Source organism: Anastrepha ludens, chromosome 4 (genome assembly GCF_028408465.1).
Source record: "Anastrepha ludens isolate Willacy chromosome 4, idAnaLude1.1, whole genome shotgun sequence".
NCBI lineage: Eukaryota > Metazoa > Arthropoda > Insecta > Diptera > Tephritidae > Anastrepha > Anastrepha ludens.
Genome location: NC_071500.1, coordinates 81,476,610 through 81,489,673, shown reverse-complemented (window position 1 = coordinate 81,489,673; position 13,064 = coordinate 81,476,610).

Sequence of the window (13,064 nt, the reverse complement as noted above, 5' to 3'; positions counted from 1 at the left end):
ATTGAATTATAGCAAGGTACATAAATATGCGACCGCTAATGAGCTAGTAGTCAGAAAGTGTGTCGATCAAAATGTTAAGAGGTTTTCAATATGTGCGCTTGAGCTTTGACAGCGTATAGCGGCCATCTTGGAAAACATGCAGATGCTAAATTTAGCAGGAATGCTTATTTGGACTTTAAAATTGTTAAAACGTATTATCAAAATAAGTGTTGCTTGGCATTTAGCGCAATTAATGGCTGACCCTGACTACGGGAAGAAAATCATTTTGGAGATGAGACTCATTTGTGGTTAAGTAACTTAGTAAACCAGCAAAATTGGCAGATTTGCAGGGAAGAAAATCTACGGCTGATTTTCCAGGTGAATCTACACTCCGAAAATACAACTGTTGATTTTAATCCGCCACCATAGTGCAACGACTCCATATAAACGATGGAAAAAATAGAGGAAGTGTTTAGAATTTTCATTACGCAAATTTATAAAGTGAAATTAACTTTTCCATACCGGTTGCCAGTATTTCCAAAAACTCATTATTTTTTTACTTTTTACTATGTAGCCATAAATACTGTTGACATGTACAATTATAACACAAAATATGGATAAAACAGTAAGCGCAAACTCAGGTTTTATCATAAAATTTAGTAAACGAGTTTTTTTTCAATCAACTACTTTATACTTCCCCAAAAAGTTGTCATATTAATTTTCACTAAGTTTCATATCTTTAAACTAAAAAATTCCTTAAACTCTTTTTTTAACCCGATATAGAAATTTTTCATATGGTACATATTTTTTGTCCTTGTAGCCAAAATACTCTTCGATATCTCTTTTTATAGCTTCTTTTGAGGAGTAGTTCTTGTTACTCATATGGAATTGAAGTCCACGGAAAAAGTGATAATCACAAGGTGCAATATCCGGAGAGTATGGCGGATATGGCATTAGCTCCCATCCGAGCTCGTTCAGCTTGCCTAATGTTCGCCTTGCGGTATGAGGTCTTGCATTGCCGTGGTGAAAAAAAACTGTGCGTCTATTCACTAAAGTCGTCGATTTTTGTTAAGTGCCTCATTCAGGTTTGATAGCTGATGGGAATAATTATCAGCAGTTATCATCTGGTTCGGTTCCAGAAGTTCATAATAAACAATACCGGCCATATCCCACCAAATAGACAGGAGAATCTTCTTGGGGGGAAGGCCATTCCTAGGGGTCGGTTCTGGTGTTTCATCTTTATCTAACCATTGGCGTTTGCGAACAGGATTATTATAAAGGGCCCATTTTACATCACCAGTAACGATACGGTTTAAAAAACTTTAATTTTCAAGGCGTTGCAGCAGCTGAGAACACACATTCACTCTCTGCTGAAGGTTGGGGACGGAAAGTTTATGCGGAATCCATTTTCCCAGCTTTCAAACCTTTCCCAACTGAACCTGGTGCCTATGAACTGTTCCATGCGATGAATTTAACCTGTGAGCTATCATATCGACTGTGAAATTTGGCTCAGCTCCCACGAGTTCGAGCAAGGCGTCGGAGTTGAAGACTTCAGGACGACCAGCGCGCGGGGCATCCTCCACCTCGCACTTACCACTTCGGATTTTTGAAAACCACTTTTGCGCAGTCCTCACACTCACGGTATCCTCTCCGTGAACAGTTTTTATTTCTGCAGCAGCAGTGTTGCATTTTTACCACTTTTATAAAAAAAACACAAAATATGCCTCTTATACGCGTTCGAAGTTTCCATTTTATTTTTTAACAACACGCGCTTCTATCCGCGATAAAAATCACTTGTTGAATGCACAATATATCAAAGAAAATATTAATAATTCCGTTATATTCCACGTAAAATTTTTGTATGCAAAAATCGTGCAAAAGTGAAATTATGGGTAAAATACGAACGAACTTATGGACTGACCTGATACATTATTTGAAACATTCGAAAACCTTCTTAAACCTCTTTCGTTTGACACCCATATTGTGATATAGGTATATTAATATTTTAATTAACTTATGAATTAATTTCAATCTAACTTCTTTAATAGGTGAAACTCCTTCTTGGAAACATAAAAACATATTTAAAATGTTAACCCGAGCTATAAGCGAACCGTTTGTCAAATTTCATCTAAATCTGTTCAGACGTTTCTGGGAAGAGCTTTTTCTTGGTGTCGGTTTCGGCAAATTTCAAATCAGCCTGTACCTCTAAAAAAGTTAAAACTTCAAGAAGGAAAACCTTATTACACATTTTCGGGTCAAGTTTTTAGTTACGCAGCTCGTTTTTGAAAAGCCATATAACACAAAGTTTCAAACTTTGTGTAAAATTTCGCAAAATTTACGCCAAACTTTAAACTTTTTAAGAAGAATCAGAGTTTAGAATTTTTCAACGTATGCAGTTTTACAGACCATTGGATTTTAGTATATTTTCTTTTATGTACATAGCGACCTGAAAGGTCTAGTGAGCCACCCCAATGGACTCAGAGCATTTCTTTAAGCCGTCTGGGAAGCAAACTAAAGGCAGACCAAAGAAAATATGGGTAAATGCAGTTATCGACGATTTCAAAGAGATGAACGCGCAAAACTGGTCGTGCTTAGTACCGGATCGAGAAATCTGGAGGGAAATAATTGCGAAAGCAGCCGCACTGAATTCCAACATAACTCACGTTCTTCATGAAATTGCGCCGCTTTCATGCAATGCACCACCTCCAGTGGAGCCATTGACAGGCCCGAAATTATATGAAAGTAAAAATAAAGCAATATCACTTAAAATATTCTATTATATTTCATTTCTAAGTTCGAGCGCTCATAAAGGAAAATTTCTGGTCGTTATACTTATATACGACCCGTAAGCGGGTAACACTTGCCCGCGCGTGATACTCCAGTTAGCCCCTGTGCATTGTACAATATAATTAGCCAGATAGGGTATTTTTAATTAAGTATTATATTTCATAAGCCAGAACGCGGTACAATTTCAGAAATCAACAAATTTGTAACTAAAAAGCCTTTTTTGCATATTTTTAAAAAATGAAATCAGATGTGGTTTTTTTGTTGTATGCACATCACTAGGCAAATGGTAATACTCGTGTCCTTCGCTAAATGTAGCCAAGTGTAGCGCAGTATTAAGGCGGTCATTTATATTCAATTTAACTTTTAAATGCAACTGAAACTTTTTTATGAAGCTGAAAGAAGCAGACAAGCAAATGGCACAAAGACTATTATTTCGCACTAATCAAGTGAATAATGCGCGCCATTACTAAAAAATTTGCCAACATTTCAACGTTGCGTTGTTCACTTTTTCCCGCTGTACGCCTTATTGCAATTTGTAGCTTTTTCTTATTCCTTTTGCTCTACTTACTTTCATTCGTGTGGAAGACTAAAGTGTGGTGCACTTGAGCAGTATTTAATGAGCGTGCTGTCACAAAAACAAAAAATGCAATGCCACATTTTACGATAGAAAAATTGCACACTAGACACGAACTAATGTCCATAGAAGGCCAGACATGAGAACAAAAAGTGGGGGAAAAAACAATCTACCGAAATGCTGACACCAAATTATTAATGCGAGCCATGTAGATCCATGCGGCCGCCGTAGCCGAATGAGTTGGTGCGTGACCACCATTCGGAATTCACAGAGAGAGGACGTAGGTTCGAATTTCGGTGAAACACCAAAATTAAGAAAAACATTTTTCTAAGAGTGGTCGCCCCTCGACAGGCAATGGCAAACCCCGAGCGTATTTCTGCCATGAAAAAGCTCCTCATAAAAATATCTGCCGTTCGGAGTCGGCTTGAAACTGTAGGTGCCTCCATTTGTGGAACGACATCAAGACGCACACCACAAATAGGAGGAGGAGCTCGGCCAAACTCCCAAAAAGGGTGTATGCGCCAATTATATATATATATAAATAGATCCATGCGGTTTGGCGGGTAAACATTGAATAAGGAGCTTTTGTAGTATACATGGGTATACATATATGTATATATGAATATACTACATATTTATATACCTATATCTGAAAAAACAAAAAAATTCAACAAAATTTCTATACAACTAGCCATACCTGGCCTGTGTTGCTGTGGTTGAAATTTTTTGTAGTTGAACATCTCGAAAATTCTTTTCCATTTAAGTTCGCATTGCTTTTAATAAAATTATAAACAAAGAAGAAAACTTAGTAGTGAAAGCATTGTAAATGCAAACATTTTCACGTTTTTGTGCGAAAAAATCATTACTTCCCTTTCTTGTACAAGTATAATTAGGAAAATCATAAGTCATATTTGTCGTACTTGTTCTATTTTGCTACTGTGTCAAGACAGTAGTAGAAGTGTTGTTTTTGTTTCAAGTATTGTATTTGTCAGATGTGCAGGCTTCTACAGAATGCCTTTTATAAAGAGAACATGAAACGAAGGGTTTTAATACTACGAATAGTATAACTAATATAATATAGAGGTTAGTCAGCCCGAAATAATCGAAAAACATCTCAATGGTAAAGTTGGGCAGCGATTACTGGGATGTTGCCATAAATGGAACCTATCTAATAACATAACGCACAACGATGGAAGGAATCCAGAAAGCGTGGCCAACATCAGACCGTTAAGGAGCCTTCAGCGATTTTGAAAGAATCAGCTGATTTGCTGACGTCACATGGAATGTGACAGCTGTTTGTTTACAACAGATGTCCGCAAAAACTGAGATTGTGTTGATTATACGAGAAAAAATCAGCGTAGACATAATCATGTGACTTCGTTGCCATAGGAACCATAGATAACTACTGTCATTTTCTGTGAGGAACTCGTTTGAATACATGGCAGCACTGCCAACCCGGGGTAGACGAACAGCTGATAGACAAAATGGCATGCTGCCAGAAAAAGGGCGCCAAAAATAACTAACGAAAACAGTCCGTTTTAACGTTAATGAAAAAATACGCGAATTGCATATGTATGCCGCAGCAAATTTATATTTAGATAAGAGAGATTTTTCCCACCCCACAAACGCTTTTCTAAAAAGCTGTGTATGAGAAAATTCAGATCGGTAAGACTAAAAGTCAGTTTAGGAATCTTTAAAGATCTATTATATTGTCAAAGTAAAGGTAATGTTAAACCCCTTCATTTACTTCACCATAATACAAATGTAAATCTTAAATACCAAATTATAAAAAATATTTTATTAGGAATATTTTTATATTATATTTAAATACAAACTTCCGATTCGCTATATAAACAAAAATTGCAAATGTAGAAATTTACTGGCCAATATGTATGTAGAAATTTAGCACCACCAGTGAGTCTCCCCTTCTATCCTTTTATCACCTCGATTGCCCTACCGCTCAACACATGGAAAATTCAATAGCTTCGTGTGAAGGGATAAGCTGAGCGGAATAAACAGCATTCAGATTCAGATGGTTCACTCTCAGCGCAAACGAAATGTACAAATTTCCATTTTCATAACTTTTATTTCAACTTACCGAAAGCATTCATTTACATAAATTCCTACTAATAATGCTAATTTTTGGAAGGCGCAACTCTCCACTTTCTCGTCTACCCAGTTAACTTTCTCTTTACCCTTTTGAATATTTGTCGAGCATTTTGTGCTTTCCACAGATAGAAATGTACATATATATGTGTGTATGTATGTATGTATGAATGTAGGAGCAGAGGCATTGCAGAAGAGAAGAATTTCATAGTAGAAGAAGTGTTGGGTTGATGGGTATATGTGGCAAATTTTCCAACTTGCCAAAGTGCCAAATAATGCTGCTTTTAAGCAACACAATCACCCACCCAGCACATACAGAGTAGTCACTGCGCCAAAATCAGTTGTTCATTCATTAGCGGCTTCTGTAACAGTTGCCAATGAAGTAATAATAACAACAACAACAAAACCAAACTCTCCCTGCGGCGCATAGCCATAATGTCGTTACGTTTTGTCGTTGGCAACAATGACAACTGTCAGGAGGCGTGTAATAAAAGTCTTTCTTGTCACGCTGTCAGTATATTTCTTAGCGTAACTTCATGACTACGAGAAAACTTTTTATTTTCGTTGCTTCTATGTTCATCTGCGTTGGCAAAACTCTATGGATAATTGTTGGTACTTTTTAAGGGTACTGGTGGTGTTGAATGCCATTGAATTTTTTTATAGGCGAAGGCAAACTTTGCGACAATAAGCAATATTTTATACTCTGTTTTGTTTTGGAAGAAGATAAACTTTGACATTTATTAAATTTAGCAGCAGCTGAGAAGTCAGATTTGATACTTTTTTATAAAGAAACTAGTGAAAGTTTATGTTGTTAAAAATTTACTCAAAAAGGTTATTCAACTTGGAAAGAGCAATTTGTAACCAAATAACAAAACAGTTCACACTCCATTAAATATTTAAGCGGTTGACATTGCACCTTGAATTTATATATTCTGCCGGGGACTAACTGCAAAATTTTGTACCAAACATTATATGAAATAGAACATAATAACAAGAAAATCTGAGTTTAGATCTGATTCATTCCTCAAACTGCATGCCTGATAAAGTTTCCAGCCCAATTTCTCCTAGTAGAGAGGCAGCTTCCTTCTTTGATCAGATTCTTAAATGGCTGCTTAAGTTCTGAGATATAACAACAAAGTGTCTGCATTTCAAATTTGGTATTCTCGACGACGGAAAGTTAATGTTAAAATTGTTAATGCTTATCCTACTCGGTATATTTTGTCAATCGAGCGGTATTTGCGTTACTTATAATGTATACTTGAAAAAATATTTGAACTGATTTTCAACCGATCCTCTATATCATTGGATATGTGTCAGTAACCTCAGCAGGTGAACAAGGGAGGGAACTTTGCTACAATTTTCGAGTTCTTTGTGAGAGACTCCAATACTTTCGGAGCTGTTCAATTGACTGAAGAAAATTAGGTTGTTATTATGTGTCACTGCTTTTGAGCGTAGGCAGGCCGTCCAAATACATAACACTTTCCAACATTGTGTAAGCCCCAAGTACGTTCTGTTATGAAACCTAAAATCTGCTGGTTTTTTCACCACCATCCTACAGTTTTTTTTTATGAGTCTACGAGAAACCAGTGAAAGCTGCAGTGCGTAGATCAAAACGCAGATCAAAATCGGCTCAGTACGAGTACAGAGCCATTTCCATTTTCGAGATCTTCGAACTAAAGACTGCGTGGGTAAATGTACAATAAGGCCACAATATAGGTTGTATAAGCAATTCTGAGTTTGTATGGTAAATATCCAAAGTATACAAACCTCAAGTATTAAATACATCTATAAATCGACTGAAAATCTCTCTTTTACTTTATGTTCATAACAACCGTTGATTTAAGTACACACTTTTTAGCACAGGGTGATTTGATGCAAAAAAAGATTTCATTGCCCTCGTTTTTCGTTTTAAATCTGATAAATTGTTTATTATGGCCAGAATGAGCAATACCTATAAGGTATGACTATGGAATAACATCAAAACGCACACCGCAAAAAGAAGGAGGAGTTCGGTCAGGCCCCCAATGAAGGGTAAATATATATATCTGACCAGGAAAACGGTAAACATGCTTTTAAAGGCTTATTTTAAGCGTTCAAAGCATGTCATTAATTTCTAATTATATGCTCCAAAAATACTTTTAAAATCCTTATAAGTCTGAAGATTTGCTTTGCAATTTGAATAACTATAGCACAGAAACTTATTTACAAGTTTTGGCGTTTTTTTTTTTTGTTTTGGTTTTTATAATTTTTTATAAAAATATAGGTCACTCTTTTGCAGATAAAAGTTCAATAAATCTAAATTTCAAACTTAGGAGGGTTAAAAACTCAATAAATTTTCATGAAAATTTCAAACATTAAAGAATGTTTAGAAAAATGTCTACATTTTGTATACTAAAAAGTATCATTTTGGGTATAATGAATTACGAATTAGAAGTGGCTCAAAAATTGAACTGATTTTTCAATTTTTTTTTTGCGGAGAATAAGTTTTATGAAAATACGCTGTGATATTCACTTCAGTTTCGACACAGTGGTTCATGTAAAAGCTGTACGCACTCTAAGAATTACTATAGGATTTTTGTTGACTAAAGAAATACAATTTTATACAAGTGTTCTTAGAATTAAATAATTCCTGTACGCCAAAGCTTTTAGTTGAGTTGATTGTAAGTTGGCGTTAGATTGCGCCAATAGGAAAGTGATGGTGAACAAATTCATATAAAATCCTTGTGGTCGAGACCAAAAATAGCAAAAATATTACAATTGCCAGAAACCACTACGTGCAGGGTAATTAAAAGCTACTTTAAGTTTTCAAAGAGTAGCAAAAAAGCGTGTAAAAAACGGAACACATAGTAGTAAAAGCACGGTCAGGGGCATGCGCATAAAGGCGGGAGTAAAGTCCTATCTTGCCAATAAATACCCAAACCGGTCAAAGCAGAAATGTTTTTTTCCTTGTTCACTCTTCTCAGGAGCATAGGACCACGACAAGACTCAGTCTTACGTTGGTTTCATTAACCTATTTTGATTTCTGACAGGGTAGGTGATTAACCTGCCGCTACCAGTCCTAAGTAGAGGGAATGCCCACCTGCCGTTGCTCAGGAACAATGCCTTCTTACTGCTAAGAGCGCCAGATGGTCGAGGACTTCGCTAAATTTCGTGTGTCTGCGCTATTACCGCGATCGCCCGCTTCCCGCTTGCTGGCGCCACTGATGTAATGCCATTGATTTTGCTTGCTTTAACAGTGACAATGCAATAATGCGTTGGTTATTGGGCGGGAGTTTTTTCTTTTAGAAACAGGGAAAGTAGATAAATTTGGTGTAAAAGTACAAGGACCGCGCTTTACGTAAGATTCGAACCCACAACCTCTGGGATACTAGGCTAGGGCACTTGCGCTAGACTACCGAGACAGCCGGTATTTCACAGCAGATATATTTTAACGGAATTCAAATGATGTCGAAGTAAAGTATAGTAATGAGCGATGAGACGTACGCTAAGCTTGAATTAAGTCAACTGGCAGGTCTACAGATTTGTATTTTACCCAAACGTGGTTATACACTCTCAAAAAAAGTTGATCAATTTTTCAGGAAAGTCAGCATCCATTACTTAGCAGCAACTATGGAGTGATGTAGTGCCAGAGTTATTTTTCTACTTCTTCTCATTGATTGGCGCGATAACTGCTTACGCGATTTTGGCCGAATTTAACAAAGCCAAGCTCTTCTCCACCTGATCTTTCCACTGCAGAGGTGGCTTTCCTCTTCCTCTGCTACCACGTATCGTATACTTTCTTTATTCGTTGCGCCATGTACATGACGATAAAAAGCCCATACAACTCATTGTTCCATCGCCTGCTACACTCGACGTCACCAACGTGCAAAAGTCCAAAAATCTTCCGCAGAATCTTTCTCTCAAACACTCCAACAAATATCTCGTCGGATGTTGTCATCGTCCAAGCTCATGCGCCATACGATAAGATGGGCATTATAAGATCCTTTTAAAGTGTTTTTTTTCCTCATCGAGAGAAGATATTACTACTCAGTTGCCTACTTAGTCCGAAGTAGCACTTGACCTCGAAATCATAACTGTCGGTGATGCCGATACGCGAGTGCGCCGACTGTTTGTTTGATGACAGGTACTTTGTTTATGTTCTTTGCTTCTTTATCCAGTTTGGAAAAGGCAGAACAAGCAGCACGGTTGTTAAGGCCGATAATGCCAATATCATCGGCAAACGCCAACAATTGTACGCTCTTAGATTTTGCCTGGGCTATTAAGTTCTGCGGCTCATACGATCTTTTCCAACATTAGTCACACGTCATAGAGTCACTCTTTTTATTTTGCCCCGTCCATTGCATCCCTTGAATGACAGTGAGGTCAGCCTTTCCTCTCACGAGGACATCAACCAGTCAGGTAGGGGCACCTCTCCCATTCCGGAAAGGATATTCCATATGTATTCCCTCTAATTTTAGTCGTTTGAAGGGGTCGTCATCAGAATAAACAGTTCTTATCCGAGGCTTTGCTTTTTATTGGGGAAGGAACCAAAATACCAAATACCCTAAGTTGATTTGCTGTCTCATATTAGCTCGCTCTCAAACGGATGTTCGGGAACTATCCAGAGGCGATGCCCGGAAGTTATAAGCTGCTTGTGTACTCCCAAGTGAATGGCGATGAGGTACTTTGCCCACTTTCGTGGACTTCTAAACACGGAACCATCCTCCTCAGAGCTATTAGACCCAGCTAATTGCGCGCAGCTTCGGCCCATCCGAAAATAAAGGGCAATTGTGGAATATAATTTGAAAGGAAGTGGAAAGTGAAATTATAAACACCAAGGAGGTTGTTCAACGTCTGATGTTGTCCATAAAGTAACGTATACAGCTTTTTTGCATTAAAAAGGAAATTAATTTTTTAATTTTTTTTATTTAAAAGTACCATTTTTTTTGTTTTTTTGTAAAATTTGTCCTCATTTCATCAGTTAATTGGTGGCATGCACGACAAAAAACATACGAAATAGAATATATTTTAGGCTACTCGGAAAATGACTATTCTTAAAGTCTTAAATAATAATTTATCAAGACTCATTCTATGAGTCTGGGAAAAATTATTTTCTACTTTTTGGTTTATAATCGTATATTTTTGTTGTAATACGAGTATATAACTCTAGAGTTTGTTATATAAGCAAACTTATATTATATAAAATAAAATGAAGTATCGATCAATCGATTCAAAGTCGCAACAAGCAAAAATCGTTTGCAATTCGGCATAGTGCTCCTTAGATTTAGTAATGACAGTGGCAAGTTAGTTAAAAATTTATTGCAAACACCTTTCACCTAATTCGCATAAAAAAGTAAAGCTTAATGAACTATCACTTTTTTTCTTTGTAAAATTTATGTGGTCCCCATGTGACAAATAATTTGCGCAAACCCAAAGTGAAAGGGAATAAAATTTATTATTTAAATAATAAAATGGGTTCAGTGCCGTTTCGTTTTTGTAGAACTCCACTGCGCACATAGTACTTATGGAAAAGAAAAAAAAATTTGCAAACACCGAGCCAAACTGTTTTAGAAAAGCAATTCCAATACCCAAAGATAGTGATCCAGCGCTTTAAATACGTCAAGCGGAAAATTGATTGCTGTTTTTCTTTAATCGCAATTTCACTTTCGTTAAACACAAAAATAAACGCCTCTTTCCTCCGATAATTTACGCTTCTAAACAAAAAACTAAAAAATTGCGAAAGTAAATTAAAAGACTATAAGGATTTAAGTGATTTTCGGACCTTTACTATAACTCAACAAAAGTGGTTAAAGTTATTTTTAAAAATCATTGTAATTTGAGCTTCGTTATATTATTTGTAGTCATCATAGGAATTTGTAATTGGCTACTCTGCGTCCAATGGAAATATTAATTGAAAAATTAATGAAAATAAATGCTGAAGGCTGCCTAACTGAATGCAACTGTTGGAAAAAAGGTTTCGGGCAACATAATTGGTTACAGCAGAAAGTGAAATTTGTAAGAAACGTTTCAGCCTGGCTTGTGTGTCCATGCATACATATGTATGTACATAATATGAACGCACGAGGGTTGCTATTTAAATTTGGAGAACGAGCAATTACATTATTCCCTCGTGAAAATCTAATATGAGATATATAAAGCTTAACTGTTTTTTGGATTAAAAACGCATACAAAAATTTGACAAAAAGGAATATTCGTCCTTTTACATTATGTTAAGAAGTTGAGCTCGTTGAAAAATATAACTAAAGAGTTTTCCAATAACAGGTGAATGGATTGCGCTATCGAGAGATGACTAACAATTTTTTATAGCCGTAATTAGATGGTATTCATCTGGACAGCATTTAATTTCAGCAAGACGGCGCTACATGCCACACAAGCAACAAAACCATTGATCTTTTACTGGAAAAGTTTCCGGACCGTGTTATCTCTCGAAGAGGTGATCACAATTGGCCAACGAGATCTTGTGATTTAACACCTTGTGACTCTTTTTCTTTGGGGTCATGTGAAAGAGAAGTTTTACGCCAACAGCCCATGGTCGATTCAAGACCTTAAAAATGGAATTCGTGAGGCTATCGAGGACTTAAGGCAGTCACTTTGCAATTCGGTTATGGAAAATTTCATGAAAAGGACATTGTCCTGCAAGCGTGGTCGTGGTGGTCATTCGCCTGATGCTATTTTCCACTATTAATGGCATACCTTCTTCTTTATAATGAAATAAACATCATTCACCATCATTTATATTAAAAAATAGCATTTTTCTTTGAATATCAAAATAACACCTCTGCTTGGGAAACCCTTTACATCATGGGCCACGTAATAGGTTAAATTTTTAAGATGACATTTTTGTTATTTCCTTAGAACAACTTCAAGATGCCACATGCACCTCTAAATCAATTTTTAATGTTACTCAAGCATTTTAAGGCCATAAAAATTTGGGGAACTATGGAAAAACACTAACGGACGATCATTCTTTGCCAAGCCATGGCTGGACATCTGCAAATATTCGCAATCAATTTGACCTGTACTCAATGAATAAAGATTTGAGTAACGATTTGAGTTACGATTCCTAAAATGTTTACTAATATGACACGGTAACAAAGGCCATATGCCTGTTGTTGTTGTAAAAGCATAAAACACTCGCAATACATTTCTGGCTAATACTTATACGTAGACCCGGCTGTCATAAAGACATTATCATACAAATGATAAGTTCGGCTAGAATTGTGAATGGGTGGACCTTTTCCCCATGCACTCATGTAGTATTCCCTACTGGGCTGAAACAATTGGGAGTGGCAAGTAAGATGACAGTTTGTCCAGAGGAAGGGAATGTAGCTCGTCTATTCTCAATCCATCGGACCCAAAAATGCACCACACAAGTCTGGTCTCGGAGCACCTTATTATAATGCATACGGCGACAACAAATTCGCTTTTGTAATTTTTGCTTTCGTTCATATGCATTATCTACTCATAAATTATACTCAGTTTCGAGGTAAATTTTGCTTGTTAACAATGGAGTGGGGAACTAAGGAAAATTACGTTGTAGTGATTGCATTACAGAGGTGTGGTAAAAGTGAGGTTTACGAATTGCTGAAAAAACTTAATATTTCGAGAAAAGATTCGA